Source organism: Pristiophorus japonicus, chromosome 1, assembly GCF_044704955.1.
Source record: "Pristiophorus japonicus isolate sPriJap1 chromosome 1, sPriJap1.hap1, whole genome shotgun sequence".
NCBI lineage: Eukaryota > Metazoa > Chordata > Chondrichthyes > Pristiophoridae > Pristiophorus > Pristiophorus japonicus.
In genome coordinates, this window is record NC_091977.1 from 55,334,252 (window position 1) to 55,360,296 (window position 26,045).

The following is a 26,045-nucleotide window of genomic DNA, read 5'->3' on the forward strand; positions in this document are numbered from 1 at the left end:
GAAGACACTATTTGCTAAAATGTAGGATTGTAAGTTTTGCTACTGATTCAGATTTGCGTTATGCTAGCTTAATGGTGGGAAGGAGGTGAAGCTGAGTGGGTTGATGCTGCGAAAATCTAAGTCGTCTTGATTTAAAAAAAAAAGCTTTTAGGATTGTCATTCATTCCTTTTATATGGCTTGATATTTACTTTGTTGTTACTAAGAAAAGCTACATGTAGCATGTTTAACTGTCATTACAGCAATTTTGATTGGTATTTTGCAATCTATTTTTAATACCAAATTTCTTGGATGAGTGTAAACAAATGTGAGTATATATCTTACATTTGTAGAGTGAGGTCAGCAAACCAGAACTCTGTAACCTTGTCATTTAATGGATATGGGGTAACTTCTGTTCAGATGCAAGACAAATTTTTAAAGCCGACAGTGACTTGTGCATGAACTGTCTTTGTCAGTCTGCTATTTAGAATGAGAAATTGGCTTAGTCATACAGGATAACATAGATTGTAGTCCGTTCCAACTAACATGCCGAGGGTTCGAAATCCCTAAAAACTTGTAAGAGTGAAGGTAAGTGAATTATTAATGTCATTTGAATCCTGACACATTTTGTCTTTGAAGTGCACTCCAGTTTATGTTCTTGATGCAGGTGGTATTTGTGAGGTGCGTTTTATTCACTTCCAAGTGAGTTTTCTTTCGAAATCAGTGGAAGCTGTCCTGATGGATAGTTGGCCTCTCGATCGGATCACATGATTTTAACTGCTGTGGTATTGAGTTTTGTCTCATTACTAAGTAATGATCAGTACCTGATCTGTTGCACAGTTCTATATTTCTCATCTCATCGGAACCAATGTCCTCGGGGGAGTGTTTGCTAGTGCTGTTGAGGAGGAGTTAAACTAATATGGCAGGGGGATGGGAACCTATGCAGGGAGGCAGAGGGAAATAAAAGGGAGACAGAGGCAAAAGATAGAAAGGAGAATAGTAAAAGTGGAGGGCAGAGAATCCCAAGGCAAAAAACAAAAAGGGCCACATTACAGCAAAATTTGAAAGGGGCAAAGTGTGTTTAAAAAAACAAGCCTGAAGGCTCTGTGCCTCAATGCGAGGAGTATTCGGAATAAGGTGGACGAATTAACGCAGATAGCAGTTAATGGATATCATGTAATTGGCATCACAGAGACATGGCTCCAGGGTGACCAAGGCTGGGAACTCAACATCAAGGGGTTTGAACATTTAGGAAGGATAGGCAGAGAGGAAAAGGAGGCGGGGTGGCATTGCTGGTTAAAGAGGAAATTAATGCAATAGTAAGAAAGGACATTGGCTTGGATGATGTGGAATCGGTATGTGTGGAGCTGTGTAATATCAAAGGGCAGAAAACGCTGGTGGGAGTTGTGTACAGACCACCAAACAGTAGTAGTGAGGTTGGGGACAGCAACAAACAAGAAATAAGGGATGTGTGCAATAAAGGTACAGCAGTTATCATGGGCGACTTTAATTTACATATAGATTGGGCTAACCAAACTGGTAGCAATGCGGTAGAGGAGGATTTCCTGGAGTGTATTAGGGATGGTTTTCTTGACCAATATAGCGAGGAACCAACTGGAGAGCTGGCCATCCTAGACTGGGTGATGTGTAATGAGAAGGGACTAATTAGCAATCTTGTTGTGCGAGGCCTCTTGGGGAAGAGTGACCATAATATGGTAGAATTCTTTATTAAAATGGAGAGTGACACAGTTAATTCAGAAACTAGGGATCTAAACTTAAGGAAAGTTAACTTCAACGGCATGACGCATGAATTGGCTAGAATAGACTGGCAAATGATACTTAAAGGGTTGGGATAGGCAATGGCAAACACTTACAGATCACATGGATGAACTTCAACAGTTGTACATCCCTGTCTGGAGTAAAAATAAAATGGGGAAGGTGGCTCAACCATGCCTAACAAGGGAAATTAAGGATAGTGTTAGATCCAAGGAAGAGGCATAAAAATTGGCCAGAAAAAGCAGCAAACCTGAGGACTGGGAGAAATTTAGAATTCAGAAGAGGAGGACAAAGGGTTTAATTAGGAGGGGGAAACTAGAGTACGAGAGGAAGCTTGCTGGGAACATAAAAATGACTGCAAAAGCTGCTATAGATATGTGAAGAGAAAAAGATTAGTGAAGACAAACGTAGGTCCCTTGCAGTCGGACTCAGGTGAATTAATAATGGGGAACAAAGAAATGGTAGACCAATTGAACAAATACTTTGGTTCTGTCTTCACGAAGGAAGACACAAATGACCTTCCGGATGTACTAGGGGACCGAGGGTCTAGTGAGAAGGAGGAACTGAAGAATATCCTTATTAGGCAGGAAATTGTGTTGGGGAAATTGATGGGATTGAAGGCTGATAAATCCCCGGGGCCTGATTGTCTGCATCCCAGAGTACTTCAGGAGGTGGCTCAAGAAATAGTGGATGCATTAGTGATCATTTTCCAACAGTCTATCGATTCTGGATTAGTTCCCATGGACTGGAGGTTAGCTAATGTAACACCACTTTTAAAAAAAAAGGAGGGAGAGAGAAAACAGGTAATTATAGACCGGTTAGCCTGACATCAGTAGTGGGGAAAATGTTGGAGTCAATTATTAAGGATGAAATAGCAGCGCATTTGGAAAGCAGTGACAGGATCGGTCCAAGTCAGCATGGATTTGTGAAAGGGAAATCATGCTTCACAAATCTTCTGGAATTTTTTGAGGATGTAACTAGTAGAGTGGACAAGGGAGAACCAGTGGATGTGGTGTATTTGGACTTTCAAAAGGCCTTTGACAAAAGTCCCACATAAGAGATTGGTGTGCAAAATCAAAGCACATGGTATTGGGGGTAATGTACTGGCGTGGATAGAGAATTGGTTGGCAGACAGGAAGCAGAGAGTCGGGATAAACGTGTCCTTTTCGGAATGGGAGGCAGTGACTAGTGGAGTGCCGCAGGGCTCCGTGCTGGGACCCCAGCTCTTTACAATATACATAAATGATTTGGATGAAGGAATTAAGTGAAATATCTCCAAGTTTGCAGATGACACTAAACTGTGTGGCGGTGTGAGCTGTGAGGAGGATGCTAAGAGGCTGCAAGGTGATTTGGACAGGTAAGGTGAGTGGGCAAATGCATGGCAGATGCAGTATAATGTGGATAAATATGAGGTTATTCACTTTGGTGGCAAAAACACAAAGGCAGAATATTATCTGAATGGTGGCAGATTCGGAAAAGGGAGGTGCAACGAGACCTGGGTGTGTCATGGTTCATCGGTCATTGAAAGTTGGCATGCAGGAACAGAAGGTGGTGAAGAAGGCAAATGGCATGTTGGTCTTCATAGCTAGGGGATTTGAGTATAGGAGCAGGGAGGTCTTACTGCAATTGTACAGGGCCTTGGTGAGGCCTCACCTGGAATATTGTGTTCAGTTGTGGTCTCCTAATCTGACGAAGGACGTTCTTGCTATTGAGGGAGTGCAGCGAAGGTTCACCAGACTGATTCCAGGGATGGCTGGACTGACGTATGAGGAGAGACTGGATCAACTGGGCCTTTATACGCTGGAGTTTAGAAGGATGAGAGGGGATCTCATAGAAACGTATAAGATTCTGACGGGACGGGACAGGTTAGATGTGGGAAGAATGTTCCCGATGTTTGGGAAGTCCAGAACCAGGGAACACAGTCTTATGATAAGGGGTAGGCCATTTAGGACTGAGATGAGGAGAAACTTCTTCACTGAGTTGTTAACCTGTGGAATTCCCTGCCGCAGAGAGTCGCTGATGCCAGTTCATTGGATATATTCAAGAGGGAGTTAGATATGGCCCTTACGGCTATAGGGATCAAGGGGTATGGAGAGAAAGCAGGAAAGGGGTTCTGAGGTGAATGATCAGCCATGATCTTATTGAATGGTGGTGCAGGCTTGAAGTGCCGAATGGCCTACTCCTGCACCTATTTTCTAAGTTTCTATGATTTTAATTTAAATCTCCATCCAGTAGCATTGTGGATACATAAATCTCCACTGCACTCTGTCCATGGCCTCGACATCGGTGCCCAGAATGGGACACAGTAGTCTTGCTGAACTGTGACATATTGGAGATGCCCTGTCATTTTTTTCCCTCTCTCTTACTGTCGCCCCCTGTAGGGTGATATGGAACCTGCACTTGATGCCGAGCTAAGATCAGGAATTTAGGAGCTTGGGCTTTATGTAACTGAACTTGAGTGTCCTCAGCTGAGAGTACAGTGTCTGGAAAATGGGTCATGCTGCAGTTGGGCAGGAATATGCAGCAATAGTCTGGTTAGACTATCTAGGTTCAATATTCTGACTGACGGGTGACTATTTAGTACTATTTTTTTTAAAAGATAAGGCTGGTGGTGCTAAAATTACATTATTTTACTGTTGAGATAGGATATTCCTTTTAATGTGTGTATTCTATTACATGCTGCGAATCTTGGCATCATGTGCTCAAACAGCAATCAGTCACGATTGTATATTTGGTATTGCCACAATATTTGGTATTGCCACATGGCCACTGTGTTATGGTGATTAAACATACCAAGTTCCATTTTGCTATGTTGAATTCTGATATTTTCACCAGCATTTCGGGGGATGCATTCTGTCTGTCTGTGATTGTGCCTATTGATTTGTGGAGAGTGGAAGAATTAAATTATGTTTTTATTAGATGGGATTTTGGAATTTTCTGGAATCATGACTTTGTTTTGGGGATGATATTGTGTGATTCTAGTCACTCGTCCACGTTGCCACAAATCAATGGCTTTGGCTCTAATCGTTTGAAAAGTTGGAATGTCCCATTATTAACACCTTTTTGAAACCTGGAAAGATTGTGACATCTATAAAAAAAAAAAAATTACAAGTTGGTTTTCCTGATTGTTTAAAGGGTAAATGTACGAGTTGCAATATTGAGACATGCAAGGTTTCAGTGTTGACCTTCCAACTTGTTAACTTAGCTGGGGCAGTGATGGAGTGGGCTAGTAATGGGAGTGCTATATCAGCCTGAGAGTCTAGAATAGGGAGTTGAAAGATCAGCTAGGGTTTTCCACATTGCAACCTCTAAACTAGCCAATCAGGCAAATCCCCTATAAAAAGAATAAAATTAAGGAAACTTGTTTTCAACTGTTTTTACCATCCAATTTGCATTTGCCTCTAACATAGTAACCTATCTCTTGCAATGGATTTGATTTTTTTTTGCCCTGTATCACTTTCTACTGTGCTTTGGTATCCAGCTTCTGGTGCAGACATGTGATCAAAAGTGCAGTACAATCAGGGTGTGGCGAGGAGAGGGCAAGGAATCAGTCAACAGCTAGTGATGACATCTGGAAGAGCTAGTTTTTCATTTAAAAAAAAATAAGCTGGGGACCATTTGTAATACAAAAAACCATAAATTAAAAAAATTACCCCTGGTTGTCTGCTGTACCAACAGTTGCATTTTAATTGTTGAAAAGTGTTGACTATTTCTTAACATTGTTTTTTAATACTAAAAAAGCTTAACGGAGGGATGTTAACCTGTGCTTCAGTCATGCATTTGACTGTACGTGTGTGAGGACCAGCACTCCCCACCACCGCCTCCCCACCCCCAATTACACAATGATATGCGCACGCAGTGAAAACATTATTTCCTAGCTGAGGGATGTGAAACGTCGTCAGTATTTTGCCATGATCAGTAGCTGTACTTCAAAGCTTTGAAGAGCTTTGACAACCGATGGTAAGTTATAGCAAAGTAAATTTTAATGTCATTTAAAAAAAATTCCTACCACACCTCTGATATGGAGCAAGTTAGTGAAAATAAATTCAGAACATATGCCTTGTTTCATCAAAAGCCGTACAAAATTATTTGATATATATACCTGTAATTTGACATATTTTCTGCTAAATATACTTTTTAAATTATAGATAATTTAATATAATGAGCGGTTGCATTTAAAGTTATAAAAATTTACTTTTTGGTCCTTTTTTAAAAATTCATACTGCCTAATTCCCTATAAAATGACACGTTACTTCTACAAGAGGCTGCAATTTCCCCCAGTTGTAGCACAACTTCAGATGCAAAATTGTTTGGCTCTTTGAAGCTGCTGCTTCTAGAACAATAACTCTTCCATCGTGGCATCCAGTTATAATGGCCCAGAAGTCCTGGTTGGCTGCTTCCCGGGGGTAGATCGAGTAAAAAAAAAAACTTAAAAAATATTTTTTTAAAAATGCGCATTTGCCTTATCCTGCTGCACCCACGCAAGTTCCCGATCCTGAGGCCACCTCTGACTGCGCATGTGCATCAGGACGTGTGCAGGCCTGGAGCTGCAGTCACATGGCTCTGGGCAACCAATCAGGTATAGTATGTTCTCATTCATAATAATGGGAACTCCGTAAGTTGGAGTTCCCATTATTATAAATGAGAAACAGCCTCCAAAACACACAAAACCAATAATAAAAAATTGAAAAAAATACACATTTTTATTTTAAATTAGTTATTTATGTATTTAATAAATATGTACCGATTTTTAAAAAAAGTTTTTAAAATTATGGTTTAAAATAAACTTACTGTAGTGTGGAGGGTTTTTAACAATAAAATGTGTTTTTTTTATTTTATTTTTAAATGTTTTTTTGTATTTTAAAACTCTTACGTCTGTAAGAGTAGGTTATACGCCTGCTTTGATCAGGTGCAAGAGTTTTGAGGACATTTGCTGGGAAAGATATGGGTAAATCCTGCAATCTTGTCCGTGCAAATGTCCTGGCTCTCGAGATACGTAAGATCTGTCAAGCTGACAGATCGGAAAGGCCAGTTTTCAGCGCATGCGCATTGTGCGCTGAAAACCGGCTTTTGCGATGCCTTCCTGGGTCCGTAGACACTTAGTACGGACCCGGGAGGCCGGAATTTCTGCCATATTTTTTGAATAACTCAATGTTTTTACTATAACAAGCTGTCATTGTATCTGACGTGCTTTGGGTAGCAAGGAGGATAGTTTTTAAAGCAACCCCCTGCATCTAGTCGCCTTTCAGCTTTCAATATCAAAAGCCTCGGAGTTAATGTATCATTTTTCTTTGCTTTCGCAGTGTCTCCTGTTGCCTAAATTTCTGAAGACTATAATTTTTTTTAAATGTTCATTCATCGCATGTGGCCATTATTGCCCATCCCTCGTTGCTCTGATAGGTGGTGGTGGAACTGAGTGAAATGCTAGGCCACTTCGGAGGGCAGTTAAGAGGCAACGACATTGAAGTGAGATTGGAGTCACATATAGGCCAGACCGGGTGAAGAGGACAGGTTTCCTTCCCTAAAGCAACAACCAGTTGGGTTTTTTTGACAGTTTGATGGCTTCATGGTCACTTTTTTTTACTAATACCAGCTTTTTATTTCCAGATTTTTAAAACCGAATTCAAATTCTCAAACTGCCATAGTGGGAATTTGAACTCGCGTTCGTTGGAATAGTTGAGATGTCTGGATTACTAGTCCAGTAACATAACCACTACACCACCTGTAATGCAGCATGGGCCTATAGCAGTTATTGATGCAACTCCTGAGCAAACAAAAGATTCACTTTAACATAATGACTTTCTGTGGAAGTCCCAGGTGTGGCTAAGGGCAGAACTAAGGTCGCCCAAATCGGTCACCATGTGGATTAAGGTCCCAGAATTCCTGGCTTCATTGTTTATGTTGAGGTTTTTTTGTGTTGCATTGATCTTTGATTATTGTTGCACGTCAGACATCACAGTCTTTGTGGTTACCATTGTGTATTATATACCATGGGTTCTCAACTAAGGGTCCCTGACCACCTAGGGGTCTGCAAGAGGGTTTCAGGACGTCGGCCATAAATAACCTCCGGATTTAAAAATAAAGAAAACTACACCGCCGCATAAAGGTGGGATCAAGCTGAGCAAACTGGCAGCTCCGGCCCCGATGCAAACCTTTTTTTTCCCCTTCCGAACATGTGTGTGATGACGGCGGCAGCTGTTGCTGAGCCAAGGCCCCTGCTCACTGAGAAGGGAGAGAGGCGGTGGTTGCTCAATGCAGATTCCCCAGCTCGAGCTTGCTCTCCTCTCCTCTCACCAGCTCCCGTTGTATATCCAAGTGGCCTGGACTACTGGTCGAACAGTTGCAGTACAACCGTTGAGTGTTGACGGAACCACCTACATGTCCAACCGATTCGACATCTAGACTCGTGACCAATACGTCCTTAACTTTTTCTGTGCAATATCGGAAACTCCCGGTTAGCGGATAGATTTTAGCAAGGGTGTTGACTCTCACTGTAGTATAGTTACAAGGGTGCTGACTGCCCTTTGGTGCCTAACCCTATTTATTTCTCCACCCACGAGCCTATACCTTGAGTATTAGCAGTTTCGCTCTACCAAGTAGGGCATCACAGGTAGATGGCCTCCAGCTAGGATTTCAACCTTCCGGGATTGTCCTGGTATTGCCAGGAATAAAACATTAATCTGGACACTGCTGCGAGCAATTTGGGAGAAAAATCATATGGGCCGTAAGGTTTGTTTTTCATTTTCATTGTACACTTTTGTTTTAGTTATGAAATTATTGGAGATGGGTGGAAAAAGGCTGTTTGACTCACAGTGAAGTAGAGAACCAGGATTGGCTGGTGCACCAGGAACAATCGGTGAGGGAGTTTGGGGTTGCGGGGGAAAGAGGAAGACTAGAGGCCAATGATTTGGGCCTATTTGAAGGGGAAGAGGGAGAGTGGAATGGACATGGGACCAGTACTTTCTGCAGTGCCCAGATAGCAGCAACAACAGTAACTTGGTGAGTGGGAACGGCCCTGAGAGAATTTTTATACAGACAAAATACTTGTGTTGTGTTACAGGGGGTCCATGGAATTTTTATAACATGGGAGGGGGCTTCAGAAGCAAATACAGTAATGTACTGTGCACTAAAATGACATATCCTTTAAAGCATTTGTAATTGCTACAAGTCCTCATTCAATTTCTCTTTCATGTAAATTCTAACGAGTCTTTGTTCTTACTGGTTGAGTTATTGTCATGTATAATCTGTTAACATACGGTCACACTTGAGTTCATCAAAATCATCTCCTCCTGCCTAAACAGAGCACTTATTCTAAGGCATGAGGTCAGAAGCATACCAGTGTGATTGCAGACAAAGACGTTCCGGACAGCATGACTTTGGTGTAGCTGAGAAAGGTATTTAAAAACCATGCAATGAAATCATTGCAAAGAACAACTCGAGAGTGCCAGACCCAATTGCTCATATTGGAGAGATTAGATAAGCTATGATTGTTCTCATTAGAGCAGAGAAGATTAAAGGGGCACTTAATGGTGTTAAAATTGCGACATTTTGGAGCGTAAATATGGAGAAACTGTTTACACTGGTGAGAGGGTTGGGAACCAAAAGGACACCGATTTAAAATAATTGGCAAAAGAACCAGAGGGAAGAGGAGAATTTTTTTTATGCAGCGAGTTATGATGATCTGGAATGCACTGCCTGAAAAGGTGGTGGCAGCAGATCCAATAGTAACTTTCAGAAGGGAATTGGATATATACTTGAAAAGGAAACAATTGCATGGCTATGGGAATAGAGTGGGGCTAATTGGATAGCTCTTTTAAAGAGCTGGCACATGCACGTTAGTCCGATTGACCCCTTATGTGTGATGCATTATTCTCTGATATGGAACATTATGATTCGGGCCTTTTCCAGATAGTTTCTCCTGCCCAGGACCACTTCCTATGAACCAAAAAGTGACATTATATACAGAGTAATCTGGAAGCAGCATGCTCAGGATGCACAATAAACCCATTTCCTATTGATATTTACACTAGAAATTGTGGCCAGGCCTATTGGACTGACATTCTTGACAGTCTGTGCATCTCCAGCCACGACTATGAATTTTATTCATTTAGAAATAAAATCAGAAGCAAAAGTTAAACCACAGCAGATGATTAGATAATAACACAATGGATGCTGGAAATCTGACAGTGGTTCACTTAACTTACAAAATCTATCACAAAACATTTCAAAGCTCTAATTGGTATTGGAAGCAATACTTTTAGTTTGGACCAGTGTCCATGAAGGAAAGCTTGTACATGAAATCAGACGTTGACACTTGCCCCAGCTGGTGAAACTAGGCAGTTTTCACTAGAACAACAACTTACATTCATAGAATAGAATGGTTACAGCACAGAAGGAGGCCGTTCGACCCATCGAGTCTGTGCTGGCTCTCTGTAAGAGCACTTCCACTAGTCCCACTTCCCCACCCTTCATAGCCCTGCAATTTATTTTCCTTCAGCTACTTCTCCAACTCCCATTTGAAAGCCACGATTGAATCTGCCTCCATCATCCTTTCAGGCAATGAATTCCAGACGCTAACCACTCACTGCGTAAAAAAGTTTTTATTTAGCGGAGTTAGGATAACCAGTACTTTTGATTAAGATTCTGACTCCCAGCAGTTGGTTCTGACAAGAATGTTTATTTCATAAATAGATAAGATCTTGAAAAATACCTGTTTTGGAGGCCTTCATAAGTTCTGTCACTGTATCCACTAATCTCCTACTTTAGACAGAGTACAGAACATCAGTGGTTGGCTGGAATGATGGTCCAATACTTGCTTCCCTTATGTCACTGGAGATAAGTGACCGACATCATGTACAGCAACAACTAATATTCCTTTTAGTTTTTGCCTGACCCATTCAAGTTTGCGGAGCTCGGGTTCATCTCGCCTCAAGGAATCCTCGGGCTAGAAATTGCCCTCCGCCCCAAACGGGGAGGATAAATCGAATTAAATGAATATTCTTCGCCCGAATCCTTAGGGCGGAGAATAGAGGAAAATTGTCCTCAAACTTTTGAACTTTGTTGCGGTGGTGTTTGGGGTGGCTGAGGGGCGGAAGGCGGACGGTGTCATAAACGCCACGCTGAGCACGTCAGAGTTACGTGGACGTGCCGTGTTGTGCTGACGCGTAGCAACGACCCTCCTGTTCAGTTAAAGGGGAGGGGCGCTGCGAGCTCTGCAGCCACTTTAGTGGTGCCCACTGGGCCACCAGGGAGGGCTTCGGCCGGGCCAGCGCTCCGGCACTCCGGGCTGCCTGTTGATGGCCTGGCTGATCCCGTGGCCACCATTGTCGGGCTGACTTCAGAGTCGGCCGACAATTAAAATAAAATGGCGGCCCAGCCACTGGCAGCTTCCTGCCGGGAAAAGCTGTTGGCACCCACCGACAGCTGCCTCGCTTCCACGGGGCAATTTCCCTCGCGCGGAGGAAGGAGGTCGCCGCCGGACGGTAAGGGGTCAACGTATTCCCGATAGGGCGGAGCGCCTCTTCGAGATGGTAAAGGATCTTAAAGAGGGGGTCAGTTTTGGACCCCTAATATTTTGTGCCATTAATAACCCATTAATTTTCATTGGCTAACTTTGAGTGTTACTGAAGCGTGAGTAACTTAGCTCAAACTGGTGAAATAATGGTTTGGAATTGGTACTTGTTCTACATCAATTCAAGAAAATGTCCAAAAGATGATACAAATGTCCAAAAGAAAGAGAGAATATTACTCAGCATTATTTTCACCACCTACGGAAGAAAGCTTTAAAAATGTGTGTGCCCTCCACTTTGTGAGTTCCAGCAGCTTCAAATTATTATTGTACAAGTGATTTTAAAGATCCTAAAGTTGATATCTATCAACTGAACTTCCTGTTACAACTTTTGCGCCTTTAACGTAGTAAAACGTCCCAAGGTGCTTCATGGGAGCGTTTTGTTACCAAACGAAATTTGACACCGAGCCACATTAGGAGACATTAAAGCAGATGATCAAGAGCTTGGTCAAAGCGGTAGGTTTTGAGGAGCATCTTAAAGGAGGAAAGAGAGGTAGAGACAGGCGGAGTGGTTTGGGGAGGGAGTTCCAGAGCTTAGGGCCTTGGCAGCTGAAGGTACGGCCACCAATGATGGAGCGATTTAAAATCAGGGATGTTCAAGAGGCCAGAATTAATGGAGCGTAGAGATCTTGAGGGAGGGAGTGGGTGGGTGGGAGGGGGTTTGGTGCGTGGTGGTATGTTGGGCTGGAGAAGATTGCAGAGATAGGGGCGGGTGAGGCCATGGAGAGATGTGAAAAGACAGATGAGAATTTTGAAATTGAGGCACTGTTTAAACAGGAGCCAATGTAGATCAGCGAGCACAGGGGTGATGGGTGAACGGGATTTGGTGTGACTTAGGACATGGGCAGCAGAATTTTGAATGACCTCAAATTTATGGAGGGTAGAACTTGGGAGGCCGACCCGGAGTGCACTGGAATAGTCAAGTCTGGAGAGAATAAAGACATGGATGAGGGTTTCAGCAGCGGATAAGCTGAGGCAAGCCGGAGTCTGATAATGATTTGGAGATGGAAATAAGCGATCTTAGTGATGGCGCTGATATGTAGTCGGAAGCTCATCGGGGATGGGGGGAGTGTCAAATATAAAGGCAAGTGTGGTTCAGCCTCAGACAATTGCCAGGGAGAGGGCTAAAGTCGATGATAAGGGAACGGAGATTGTGGAAGGCACCGAAGACAATGGCTTCGATCTTCATAATATTAAGTTGCCGGAAATTTCTGCTCATCCAGTACTGGATGGCGGATAAGCAGTCTGACAATTTAGAGGCAGTTACTAAAGTAACATTGATTTAGGAACTCCGTCATACTCTTTTTTTTTTAGACTGATCTGGGATCAAATAAATGTCAAAAGGTGTCTTTTACCATTAAATCGAGCTATCAATCACTGGAGGGTTTAAAAGGGCCAGGGTAATCTCCCAGAAACCTGTCCTGTCATGTACCTCTTTTAGTATAAAGTTAGGCTGGGAGCTTTACTTGCAGGCTCCTCTGATGGAAGGCTTCACCTGGCTGGGTCCAATATGCTCACTAGAAGAACAACTCGTGTTACAGGGGGAGGGTTTAAGCAAATGAATGCTTGGGAGTGGAGGGGTGGAAAGACGCTGGAGGGGTGGGAGAAACAAGATGACATCGAAAAAAGAAAAAGGGGCGAAGGATATAGGCAAAATAAGATCGAAGCATGCAAAAAGCGAGGGTATGGTATAATGGCATTAAGGTATGGTCTGCAGGTAGCAGTGATTTTTGTTACTGAACCTCTCTTTAAAGTTGTGTCCTATTTTGGAAAAAATGTCCTTGCAGGAAGATTTGGGAACATCGGAGCAGGGGTAGGCCCTTCAATCCCTCCGGTCTGTACGCCATTCAATTAGATCATGGCTGATCTGTACCACAACTCAATTTACCTGTCTTTGCTCCATATCTCTTGGTAACCTTGCTTAATAAAAATCTGTTAATTTCAGTCCCGAATAGTTCAAGTGTCCCACTGAAAATTCCAGATTTGCCCTACCTTTTGTGTGAAAAAGTACTTCAGCCCTAAGGATAGAGTAAATTCACATTTTGTTGAAGGACAGAAGAACGTTTGTAGAGGAGGCATTAGTTTAGAACTGTTTACAAACTGAAACTTATCTGAGTCCCCCAAAAATATAGAATGTTCCAGTATATTTGGAAGTCCCAAGAGATTTGGCTTCGGGAAGGCAAAATTGGGAACTACTTGAGGAAGGATTGGAGGGGGTCACAGACGAGGTTTACTAAGATGAAATCAGAGATTTTAATGAGTAAGATACTGTAGCAAAACTAGAACAGAAAAGGTTAAGAGAAGATGCTCAAAATCTGAGGTTTTGAGTAGTTAAATGGGAAAAATTATTTCACAAGTTAGGGAGTCAGCAACTGGAGGGCAAAACTTTGATGTCACCATCAAAATAGTGAAAGGAGAGGTTCGGGGAATTTTTCTTTTACATAGATGATTGTTAGAATGTGGGATTCCTTGCCAGAAACAATAGGGGAAGCATAATGCATAATAGCCTTCAGATGGGAAGTGGATAAATATTGGGGTGGTGGGTGGGAAAATAGAAGGTCATGGGGAAAGGGCAGGGAAATGGCATATTTGGGATTAGTTTTGGTTTGGTACTTGTTTCGTTTGAAATGCAGTCGAAGCCAGCATTTTGTACAAGGCCTTTCTCAATAGAAAGTTCCATCAATTACAGACTGGCGAGAGAAATCATTCGAAGTTGAACATTAGTACAGTTTGTCGGCGACTCACTGCTCCGCTTTGAACTTGAATGGTCAGAGATATTCAGTTGCCTTTTCTTGCTTATAAGAACAATTGCTTAAAGCCAAGAGTCTGTTTGGAAATCGGACAAGAAATTGGATCAGTTTGAAACTCTGAGGTGCTGGCAAATCAGTTTGAATAGCAGCTTAGATTAATTTGACTCCCACAGTGGTAAGAAATTGTAGGAAAGAAACACTTTTATGTAAAAGTGACTTACAAAGGATTAGGATTAGCTTGATTCTTAAGAGTTCCATTATCTCTCATAGAAACATAGAAAATAGGTGCAGGAGTAGGCCATTCAGCCCTTCCAGCCTGCACCGCCATTCAATGAGTTCATGGCTGAACATGCAACTTCAGTACCCCAATCCTGCTTTCTCACCATACCCCTTGATCCCCCTAGTAGTAAGGACTTCATCTAACTCCTTTTTGAATATATTTAGTGAATTGGCCTCAACAACTTTCTGTGGTAGAGAATTCCACAGGTTCACCACTCTCTGGGTGAAGAAATTCTTCCTCATCTCGGTCCTAAATGGCTTACCCCTTATCCTTAGACTGTCCCCTGGTTCTGGACTTCCCCAACATTGAGAACATTCTTCCTGCATCTAACCTGTCTAAACCCATCAGAATTTTAAACGTTTCTATGAGGTCCCCTCTCATTCTTCTGAACTCCAGTGAATACAAGCCCAGTTGATCCAGTCTTTCTTGATAGGTCAGTCCCGCCATCCCGGGAATCAGTCTGGTGAACCTTCGCTGCACTCCCTCAATAGCAAGAATGTCCTTCCTCAGGTTAGGAGACCAAAACTGTATACAATACTCCAGGTGTGGCCTCACCAAGGCCCTGTACAACTGTAGCAACACCTCCCTGCCCCTGTACTCAAATCCCCTCGCTATGAAGGCCAACATGTCATTTGCTTTCTTAACCGCCTGCTGTACCTGCATGCCAACCTTCAATGACTGATGTACCATGACACCCAGGTCTCTTTGCACCTCCCCTTTTCCTAATCTGTCACCATTCAGGTAATAGTCTGTCTCTCTGATTTTACCACCAAAGTGGATAACCTCACATTTATCCACATTATACTTCATCTGTCATGCATTTGCCCACTCACCTAACCTATCCAAGTCGCTCTGCAGCCTCATAGCATCCTCCTCGCAGCTCACACTGCCACCCAACTTAGTGTCATCCGCAAATTTGGAGATACTACATTTAATCCCCTCGTCTAAATCATTAATGTACAGTGTAAACAGCTGGGGCCCCAGCACAGAACCTTGCGGTACCCCACTAGTCACTGCCTGCCATTCTGAAAAGTCCCCATTTACTCCTACTCTTTGCTTCCTGTCTGACAACCAGTTCTCAATCCATGTCAGCACACTACCCCCAATCCCATGTGCTTTAACTTTGCACATTAATCTCTTGTGTGGGACCTTGTCGAAAGCCTTCTGAAAGTCCAAATATACCACATCAACTGGTTCTCCCTTGTCCACTCTACTGGAAACATCCTCAAAAAATTCCAGAAGATTTGTCAAGCATGATTTCCCTTTCACAAATCCATGCTGACTTGGACCTATCATGTCACCTCTTTCCAAATGCACTGCTATGACACCCTTAATAATTGATTCCATCATTTTACCCACTACCGATGTCAGGCTGACCGGTCTATAATTCCCTGTTATATCTCTCCCTCCTTTTTTAAAAAGTGGGGTTACATTGGCTACCCTCCACTCCATAGGAACTGATCCAGAGTCAATGGAATGTTGGAAAATGACTGTCAATGCATCCACTATTTCCAAGGCCACTCCTTAAGTACTCTGGGATGCAGTCCATCAGGCCCTAGGGATTTATCGGCCTTCAATCCCATCAATTTCCCCAACACAATTTCCCGACTAATAAGGATTTCCCTCAGTTCCTCCTCCTTACTAGACCCTCTGACCCCTTTTATATCCGGAAGGTTGTTTGTGTCCTCCTCAGTGAATACCGAACCAAAGTACTTGTTCAATTGGTCCGCCATTTCTTTGTTCCCCGTTATGACTTCCCCTGATTCTGACTGCAGGGGACCCACGTTTGTCTTTACTAACCTTTTTCTCTTTACATATCTATAGAAACTTTTGCAATCCGTCTTAATGTTCCCTGCAAGCTTCTTCTCGTACTCCATTTTCCCTGCCCTAATCAAACCCTTTATCCTCCTCTGCTGAGTTCTAAATTTCTCCCAGTCCCCGGGTTCGCTGCTATTTCTGGCCAATTTGTATGCCACTTCCTTGGCTTTAATACTATCCCTGATTTCTCTTGATAGCCACGGTTGAGCCACCTTCCCTTTTTTATTTTTACGCCAGACAGGAATGTACAATTTTTGTAGTTCATCCATGCAGTCTCTAAATGTCTGCCATTGCCCATCCACAGTCAACCCTTAAGTATCATTCGCCAATCTATCCTAGCCAATTCACGCCTCATACCTTCAAAGTTACCCTTCTTTAAGTTCTGGACCATGGTCTCTGAATGAACTGTTTCATTCTCCATCCTAATGCAGAATTCCACTATATCATAGTCACTCTTCCCCAAGGGGCCTCGCACAACGAGATTGCTAATTAATCCTCTCTCATTACACAACACCCAGTCTAAGATGGCCTCCCCCCTAGTTGGTTCCTCGACATATTGGTCTAAAAAAACATCCCTTATGCACTCCAGGAAATCCTCCTCCACCGTATTGCTTCCAGTTTGGTTAACCCAATCTATGTGCATATTAAAGTCACCCATTATAACTGCTGCACCTTTATTGCACGCACCCCTAATTTCATGTTTGATGCCCTCCCCAACATCACTACTACTGTTTGGAGGTCTGTACACAACTCCCACTAACGTTTTTTGCCCTTTGGTGTTCTGCAGCTCTACCCATATAGATTCCACATCATCCAAGCTAATGTCCTTCCGAACTATTGCCTTAATTTCCTCCTTAACCAGCAATGCTACCCCACCTCCTTTTCCTTTTATTCTTTCTTTCCTGAATGTTGAATACCCCTGTATGTTGAGTTCCCAGCCCCGATCATCCTGGAGCCACGTCTCCGTAATCCCAATCACATCATATTTGTTAACATCTATTTGCACAGTTAATTCATCCACCTTATTGCGGATACTCCTTGCATTAAGACACAAAGACTTCAGGCTTGTTTTTTTAACACCCTTTGTCCTTTTAGAATTTTGCTGTACAATGACCCTTTTTGTTCTTTGCCTTGGGTTTCTCTGCCCTCCACTTTTCCTCATCTCCTTTCTGTCTTTTGCTTTTGCCTCCTTTTTGTTTCCCTCTGTCTCCCTCATTATTTTGTCACAGAAACATAGGGACGGGAGGAGGCCATTTAACCCTTCGAGTCTGTTCCACCATTCAATTACATGTCCATTCAAGGAGTTAGATGGAAAGATGCCTACTATAAATATTGAGCGACATTATTTGACTTACGTGATTTCTCATCTTGTAAAAAAAAATTTGGTTGATATTTTTAGATTTTGAGGTTTGAGATGATGGTCTACTGTTTTCAAAGACTGGAGTGAGATACTGTGGTATGAGAAGTTCCAACTCACCCTTGAGAATGATCTGAAATAACATAAGGTGCAAAGATCAGAAAAGATTCCAAAAGGTGGATTAGATCGATGGCTCTTCAGAGAGCATGCACAATGTGCTTGAATGACTTCCTCTGTGCTGTAAAACTTCTTGATTATATTGCTTAACCAATTGATGGGCAGATCAAAGATGATTGCTGCCAATCCAACCGGAGTTGGCAGCCTGTGAAGATTATTTTTTTCTAACATCTGGGTGAACTTCTCATCTAACACTTGTTAATCAATGCACCTGGACAGAGTTGATTTATTTGCCCTTGGAAGTGGCTTTAGCACCAAGGCAAATAATTTCAGACAGGCTGATTCCAGCAAGCTGTCACCAAGTTACATTGGCCACCAGCTGGCCAGCCATCAACTTTACAAAAAAGGAATATCAATCACTTTTTATGATTTGAAACAAAACCGATCTGTGATCTGTCACAGGAGATGTACCACACCAGCCTACATTGGATAATTATGATGCATCAGCCAGATGTGCAGACTTGTCATGCTTTCTTCAGAAGAATGTTGAAGCACTACTGAGTGCAACTGTGATTGTTGGTGATAGTCGGTGCTTAAGGTGACCTTTTTTGGGAAGGGATCTTGAATGGCGGCACCCTCCAAAAGATCCTCCAATACTTGATCGAGATCTTTCTCAAAAGTATGGGCTAGAATCTGCCGTCAAAATAATGGCAAAGCTAATGGTGCTCCCGGTTATTTACGGGTAAATGGTACAGCAGATGCACGGTTTAAGGTGAATATCCAAAAGCTGCAGTGCGAGTTGTGTCGTTTCACCATTAGCTTTGTTAAAACATGCCTTTAGCCTTGCTTGTTTTTTGGAATTTGCTCTATTTGCTCATTAAACTTGCCGCAAAAAGTAAGTCTTGTCATTACAAATATAAATACCCTTTTGACCGCCACTCAACCTGTCTGGCACTGAAAAATTAACTATTACAAGTGTGGAATCTTCTTCCTTCAGGTTTTGAATTTTTGGGGAGATTTTAAAAAGAATCTATCTTTTTAAAAACAAACTTATTTTCATTTCGGTCTGTTTTCTCTCTCAATCCAATCTTACTTTATTTTCACCCCATTTAATTCACGCTCCTTCTCAGCCCTTCCTGTGTTTATTTCCAAATTTTTCAATCTCATTGGTTAAGGAGATACACCATTAGTTGCCCTGTTCACCAAGGTACCAGATGTCTTGTTTCCCTCGCTGTGCCATTATCAGCTCGCACTTTGAGCAACTTTGTAGGCAATTTATTTTTAAACTTAAACATACAATTGTAAGTCCCACTAACAGGGTACGCTGGGAGATACCCTGCTCCACCAACAGTTGAGATGAACTGTGCAGAGGCAAGTCTAACTATCGGCAGATGCTGTTAAATGCCCTGCTACAGCAAATTCTGGCCCTATATATTACAAAGCCCACATAATGCATACTTACAACATTGTAGTGAAGCTTTAATACAGACCGTCAAAGGAATAAGACATTTTGAGATGCCTTGATGTGAAAGGTGCAAGGGCATTCCCTTTTCTTTAAAATTTCTTGGAGGCTTGCGCCAGGAAATGGCACAGATATAATGTTTGATTTGTTTTCGTGCATTAAAGATAATGTTTGATGCTCAATTTGATTCTTGTTCAAAAACCATCTCAGTCAATTCTTGGCTCAGTCTTCACAAGAACTGAACAGGATGCATTTCTTTACAACTAATTTGTCATCACACTAACATGCGGTCAAAGATTAAACTAATTTCCACATAATAATCACAAAAGCACTAACTTACAAATAAGAAATTTTGAGTAATGTAACATAACTCATTTTAGTCTTAAGGTATTGCAGCCTTCCTTGTATTTACTTAATATAACGTTTCATTGCCACTCAGCTTTGAGGCTTGTATTGACTTCTTAGCAAAGGTATCTTTTTATGATGAAGTAACAGTTAACAGTTGTGTATCTTTAAAAAAAATTTGTTCTAGGGATGTGGACAATAGAGGCAAGGCCACATTTATTGCCCATCCCCAGCTGCCCTGAGAAGATGGCGATGGGCCTTCTCTTTGAAGGCTGCAGTCCTTGTAATGGTGCTCCCACAATGGTGTTGGGTCAGGAATTCCAGCAGATTGACGCAGCAGTGATGGAGTGGTGGTGATATGTCCAGATCAGGATGTTGTATGACTTGGAGGGACACCTGGAAATGATGCTCCTATGACATTGCTGCTCTTGCCTTTTTCCTTGGTACAAGTCACAAGGGAGGGAGGGAGGTGTTGTCAAAGCAACCTTGGTGAGTTGTTGCAGGGCATTTTGTCGATTGTACATACTGCAGTTTCTCCTGCTCTAAATAACTTGTATCAATGGCTCCTCATTCTTGACCCCTAAAATACTTCTATTTACCATGTCTCATCTTTTCATAATTTTAAACACTTCTATCATATCATCTCATAATCTGCATTGTTCTAATGAAAAAGGCCTAATTTTTCAAGTCTTTTTTCAGATTCATATTTTCTCATGCTAATCAGCATCCTCGAACATTCATTGTGCCCCCTCAAGTCAACTATTGCACACAGTACTCGAACTGAGGTCTTACTAAGATTTTGTATAGGCTTGTTGTTACCTCTTGGCTTTTATACCTTTTGTGATTTTTAAAAACCTAAAATCCCATTCGCTTTTCTTTTACAGCCTTACTAACAGGTTCTGCTTTTATTGTTCTGTGAACCTGTACCCTCATCTATCTCTCCTCTTCAACACACAGTCCAAATGCAATACAGTCTTATTTCTGATTTGCCCGTTATAAGTGATAGCCAGTATAATGTGGTAGCACTATATGGACCGAGCTATTTGCATTAGAAAAATGTTCTCTATTATCACATGACCTGATTGCTGATTGGTCCCCTTAGAGGATAAGCCACACCCAGAAGTTTCTCTGGAATGTGTAATTGGAACCGCCCAGCCCAAGTTCTGAGTGACTTTGCAAAGTGTAATTCGAGCCATTCTGACTTCAGACATAGATGACCTGGAAGAGGGGACAGAGTGTAGTGTAACAAAATTTGCAGATGACACAAAGATTAGTGGGAAAGCGGGTTGTGTAGAGGACACAGAGAGGCTGCAAAGAGATTTAGATAGATTAAGCGAGTGGGCTAAGGTTTGGCAGATGGAATACAATGTCGGAAAATGTGAGGTCATCCACCTTGGGGGAAAAAAACAGTAAAAGGGAATACTATTTGAATGGGGAGAAATTACAACATGCTGCGGTGCAGAGGGACCTGGGGGTCCTTGTGCATGAATCCCAAAAAGTTAGTTTGCAGATGCAGCAGGTAATCAGGAAGGCGAATGGAATGTTGGCCTTCATTGCGAGAAGGATGGAATACAAAAGCAGGGAGGTCCTGCTGCAACTGTACAGTGTATTGGTGAGGCCGCACCTGGAGTACTGCGTGCAGTTTTGGCCACCTTACTTAAGGAAGGATATACTAGCTTTGGAGGGGGTACAGAGACAATTCACGAGGCTGATTCCGGAGATGAGGGAGTTACCTTATGATGATAGATTGAGTAGACTGGGTCTTTACTCGTTGGAGTTCAGAAGGATGAGGGGTGATCTTATAGAAACATTTAAAATAATGAAAGGGATAGACAAGATAGAGGCAGAGAGGTTGTTTCCACTGGTCGGGGAGACTAGAACTAAGGGGCACAGCCTCAAAATACGGGGGAGCCAATTTAAAACCGAGTTGAGAAAGAATTTCTTCTCCCAGAGGGTTGTGAATCTGTGGAATTCTCTGCCCAAGGAAGCAGTTGAGGCTAGCTCATTGAATGTATTCAAATCATAGATAGATAGATTTTTACCAATAAGGGAATTAAGGGTTACGGGGAACGGGCGGGTAAGTGGAGCTGAGTCCACGGCCAGATCAGCCATAATCTTGTTGAATGACGGAGCAGGCTCGAGGGGCTAGATGGCCTACTCCTGTTCCTAATTCTTATGTTCTTATGTAGACCCCAGAGAGGATAGAGCTCTCAGTTCCTGAGCCCATCCCATCCCCCAGACCAGCCCCAATTCCTGGCCCAGCCCCAGTTCCCGAGCCCATCACTCCCCCAGCCTCAGTTCCCGAGCCCATCCCTCCCCCAGCCCCAGTTCATTGCTTTTTGAAAGCTAACCCAAAAGCCCTAGTAGCTGCTAATATTCACTGACCCAAATGACACGGAAATAATGTAAAAAATGTAATGACATTTATTGACACAGCAAAACAAAACAAGAAAATATCGCAGAATTAAAGCACAGATGAATTTCTAGCAACACTACAAAGCAAGCAAATGCAGTCGCAGCTCGGTTTTGCATTTTTAGCAGTCGGAATCTCCCAGCTCGTTCAACGCGCTCGGAATCTCACAGCTCGTCGGAACAGCACTGAAATCTCGTTCGACGTGGTCAGCAGCACAGCTCCCAGCTTCAAGAACAACGGTCTCAACAGCTTCAAGGGTCGGAACAACGTGGTCAGAAGGGTCGGGTGAATGCGGTTGGAAGATCAGCAGCACAGCTCACAACTCGGTCCAAGCTGGTAGGCGGAATGCGGTCGTTGCGAGCCCCACTTCCGGTTCGGGTTCGAGGAGTCTGCATATGCGCGAGAGACGTCGGGAGTGGAGTCCAAAGGATGCAGGCGCAGAAATACCCAGTGCAAATATTCACTCTGGCGCTTTACACTTGAATGAACCTCCTTACTGCCAGACCCTAGATCTAATCAAGGAAAGAAAGAAAGTCTTATATTTATATAGTGCCTTTCATGACCATCGGACATCTCAAAGCGCTTTACAGCCAATGAAGTACTTTTGAAGTGCAGTCACTGTTGTAATGTGGAAAACATGACAGCCAATTTTCACACAGCAAGCTCCCACAAACAGCAATGTGATAATGACCAGATGATCTGTTTTTGTTATGTTGATTTGAGGGATAAATATTGACTAGGCTACCAGGGATAACTCCCCTGCTCTTCTTCAAAGTAGAGGCATGGGATCTTTTACGCCCACCTGAGAGAGCAGACGGGGCCTCGGTTTAACACCTCATCCGAAAGATGGCACCTTCGACAGTGCAGCGCTGCACTGGATCCCGAACAGTACAGCACCAAGCTCATGAAAGTGATTAGTCGAGCAAGCTGCTAAATTGTTTCCCTAGTTCACTGTATATGCCTTTGTTCCAGGGCCAAGACAACAATTCAAGGTGTTCTGTTCATCACCCCGATCAAGACTACGAGGTGTGAACAAATAAGCACAGCTTACAGTTTTGGTCTCCTTATTTAAGGAAGGATAGACTTACATTGGGGGCAGTTCAGAGAAGGTTCACGAGGTGGATTCCTGGGATGAAGGGGTTGTCTTATCAATAAAGGTTGAGCAGGTTGGGCCTATACTCATTGGAGTTTAGAAGAATGAGAGGTGATCTTATTGAAACATATCAGATACTGAGGGAACTGGACCAGGTAAATGCAGAGAGTATGTTTCCCCTCATGGGGGAATCTAGAACTAGGGGGCATAGTTTCAGAATAAAGGGTAACCCATTTAAGACAGAAATGAGGAGGAATTTCTTCTGTGAGGATCATGAATCTTTGGAATTCTCTACCCCAAGGAGCTGTGGAGGCTGGGTCATTGAATATATTTAAGGTGGAGATAGATAGATTTTTGAATGATAAGGGAGTCGAGGGTTATGGGGAGCTGGTGGGGAAGTGGAGTTGAGGCCAGGATCAGATCAGCCAGGATCAGATCAGCCATGATCTTATTGAATGGCAGAGCAGGCTCGAGGGACCAAATGGCCTGCTCCTGTTCCTATTTCCTAAGTTCTTATGAAATAAATGGAGCACTTAAGACGCTATAACCAGCAACTTTGAAACTGATGTTAATGCAAATGGCTAATAGCGCTTTTTGGTAGATATATGACTGCTCGTTTTAACATAGACATTTTAAATGGTGGGGCCTGTGCTTCTAACTGCTGTGTATTTCCAATCTGCCTTACAATTGCATGATCTGCAGAATGAAAGCTTACTTCTACAGACTTGGGTCCAGGCAAGAATTCCCATTTTTTTGTGTATTTATTGAAGTTAAAATATTACTTTAGGCAAACTGACCCATTTAATCACTGTGTACCAAGATTGCAGACTTAACTGAAACTACAAAGCTACTTGCCCCAATATGTTAGGTGTCAGGTGGTTAAGAAGGCATATGGAATGCTTGCCTTTATTGGCCGAGGCATAGAATACTAGAGCACGGAGGTTATGCTTAAATTATATAATACTCTGGCTACGCCACAGTTGGAGTACTGCATGCAGTTCTGGTCGCCGTATTATAGGAAGGACGTGATTGCACTGGAGAGGGTGCAGAGGAGATTTACTAGGATGCTGCCTAGAATGGAGAATCTTAGTTATGAGGACAGATTGGATAAACATAGAAACATAGAAAATAGGTGCAGGAGTAGGCCATTCGGCCCTTCTAGCCTGCACCGCCATTCAATGATTTCATGGCTGAACATGCAACTTCAGTACCCCATTCCTGCTTTCTCGCCATACCCCTTGATCCCCCTAGTAGTAAGGACTACATCTAACTCCTTTTTGAATATATTTAGTGAATTGGCCTCAACAACTTTCTGTGGTAGAGAATTCCACAGGTTCACCACTCTCTGGGTGAAGAAGTTTCTCCTCATTTCGGTCCTAAATGGCTTACCCCTTATCCTTAGACTGTGACCCCTGGTTCTGGACTTCCCCAACATTGAGAACATTCTTCCTACATCTAACCTGTCTAAACCCATCAGAATTTTAAATGTTTCTATGAGGTCCCCTCTCATTCTTCTGAACTCCAGTGAATACAAGCCCAGTTGATCCAGTCTTTCTTGATAGGTCAGTCCCGCCATCCCGGGAATCAGTCTGGTGAACCTTCGCTGCACTCCCTCTGGATAGGCTGGGTTTGTTCTCATTGGAACAGAGGAGGCTGAGAGGAGACCTCATTGAGGTGTACAAAATTTTGAGGGGCCTGGATAAAGTTGATAGCAAGGGCCTATTTCCCTTGATGGAGCGGTCAAATATGAGGGGGCATAGTTTTAAGGTGGTTGGTGGAAGGTTCAGAGGGGATTTGAGGGGAGGCTTCTTCACGCAGAGGGTTGTGGGGGTTTGGAACTCAATGCCTGGAAGGCTGGTGGATGCAGAAACCCTCACCACATTTAAAAGGTGCTTGGATGGGTATTTGAAGTGCCGTAACCTGCAGGGTTGTGGACCGAGAGCTGGTAAGTGGGCTTAGACTGGATAATCTCTTGTTGGCTGGCGCAGATACGATGGTAAGTACCTCAGGGAATCGAATACGGCCAGAGTGATCTCCTGGACTAGTTTCGATTGCCTGGATGGGTCGGAGAGGAACTTTCCCAGATTTCTTTTCCCCAATTGGCCTGGGTTTTTATCTGGTTTTTGCCTCTCCCAGGAGATCACGTGGCTCCAGCTGGGGTGGAGTGTAGCATGTTTCAGTGCAAGGGGTGTCGCAGTTGGGTGGGGCGGACTGGATGCTCTTTATCTTTCTGCCATTGTTTATTGTTCATAGGTTTATTTGTAGCCTTCGGGGCTGCTGACCGAGGGCCATGTCGCTCTTTGTCAGCCGGTGCGGAAACGATAGGCCGAAATGGCCTCCTTCTGCGCTGTAGATTTCATTGTTTCTATGTTTGCATTAAGAATCAGCATTTACAATATTTTTTCAACAATTTGCTTCCAAATTTCTGTTGTAAATGGCTAGGTCTGTTACAGATTCAACAGTTTGACCAAGGGCCGTTTAAACTTGTCAGCAATGTCTATGTACCCTTCCAGATACATTAACCCTATAGTGTTAGGCTGGCCACAGTTGATCCTATAGACACATCCACTCAATCATTTGGATAAGATTGGCCTCAGCCATAAATCAGTGGCAGCATTCTCGCCTCGCCATAAGCTTGTGGGTTCAAGCTCCATTCCAGAGACTAGAGCCCATAATTCAGGTTGATACTTCAGTACAGTACTGAGGGAGTGCTGCACCATCGGATGAGACATTAAAGCAAGGCCCCATCTGCCCCCTCAGGTGGATGTAAAATATCCCATGACACTATTCGTAGAATAGTGGAAATGACTTCCCAGTGTCCTGGCCAACATTTATCCCTCAACCAACATTTATCCCTCAACCAACATTTATCCCTCAACCAACATTTATCCCTCAACCAACATTTATCCCTCAACCAACATTTATCCCTCAACCAACATCATTAAAACAGATAATCTGGTCATTATGTGATTGCTGTTTGTGGGAGATTACCATGTGCAAATTGCCTGCCACATTCCCTACATTACAACTGTGACCGCGCTTCAAAAGTATTTAATTAGTTATAAAGCACTTTGTGACCAGCTGAGCTC

General features: G+C 43.0%; 1 protein-coding gene across 2 annotated transcripts in view; it reads left to right on the forward strand.

Annotated features, from left to right (window-relative positions):
- LOC139263942 (tetratricopeptide repeat protein 39B) overlaps positions 1 to 26,045 on the forward strand; it is a 182,258-nt gene that overhangs the window by 3,598 nt on the left and 152,615 nt on the right. The window contains exons 1-2 of one of the 2 annotated variants that reach the window (XM_070880049.1): positions 5,640 to 5,713; positions 9,055 to 9,147. The exons of the other annotated variant lie outside the window; for it this stretch is intronic. The gene's annotated coding sequence lies outside the window, so the exon portion shown is untranslated. Of the gene's footprint in view, positions 1 to 5,639; positions 5,714 to 9,054; positions 9,148 to 26,045 lie in introns of those variants that run through there. 2 annotated transcript variants of the gene reach the window in all.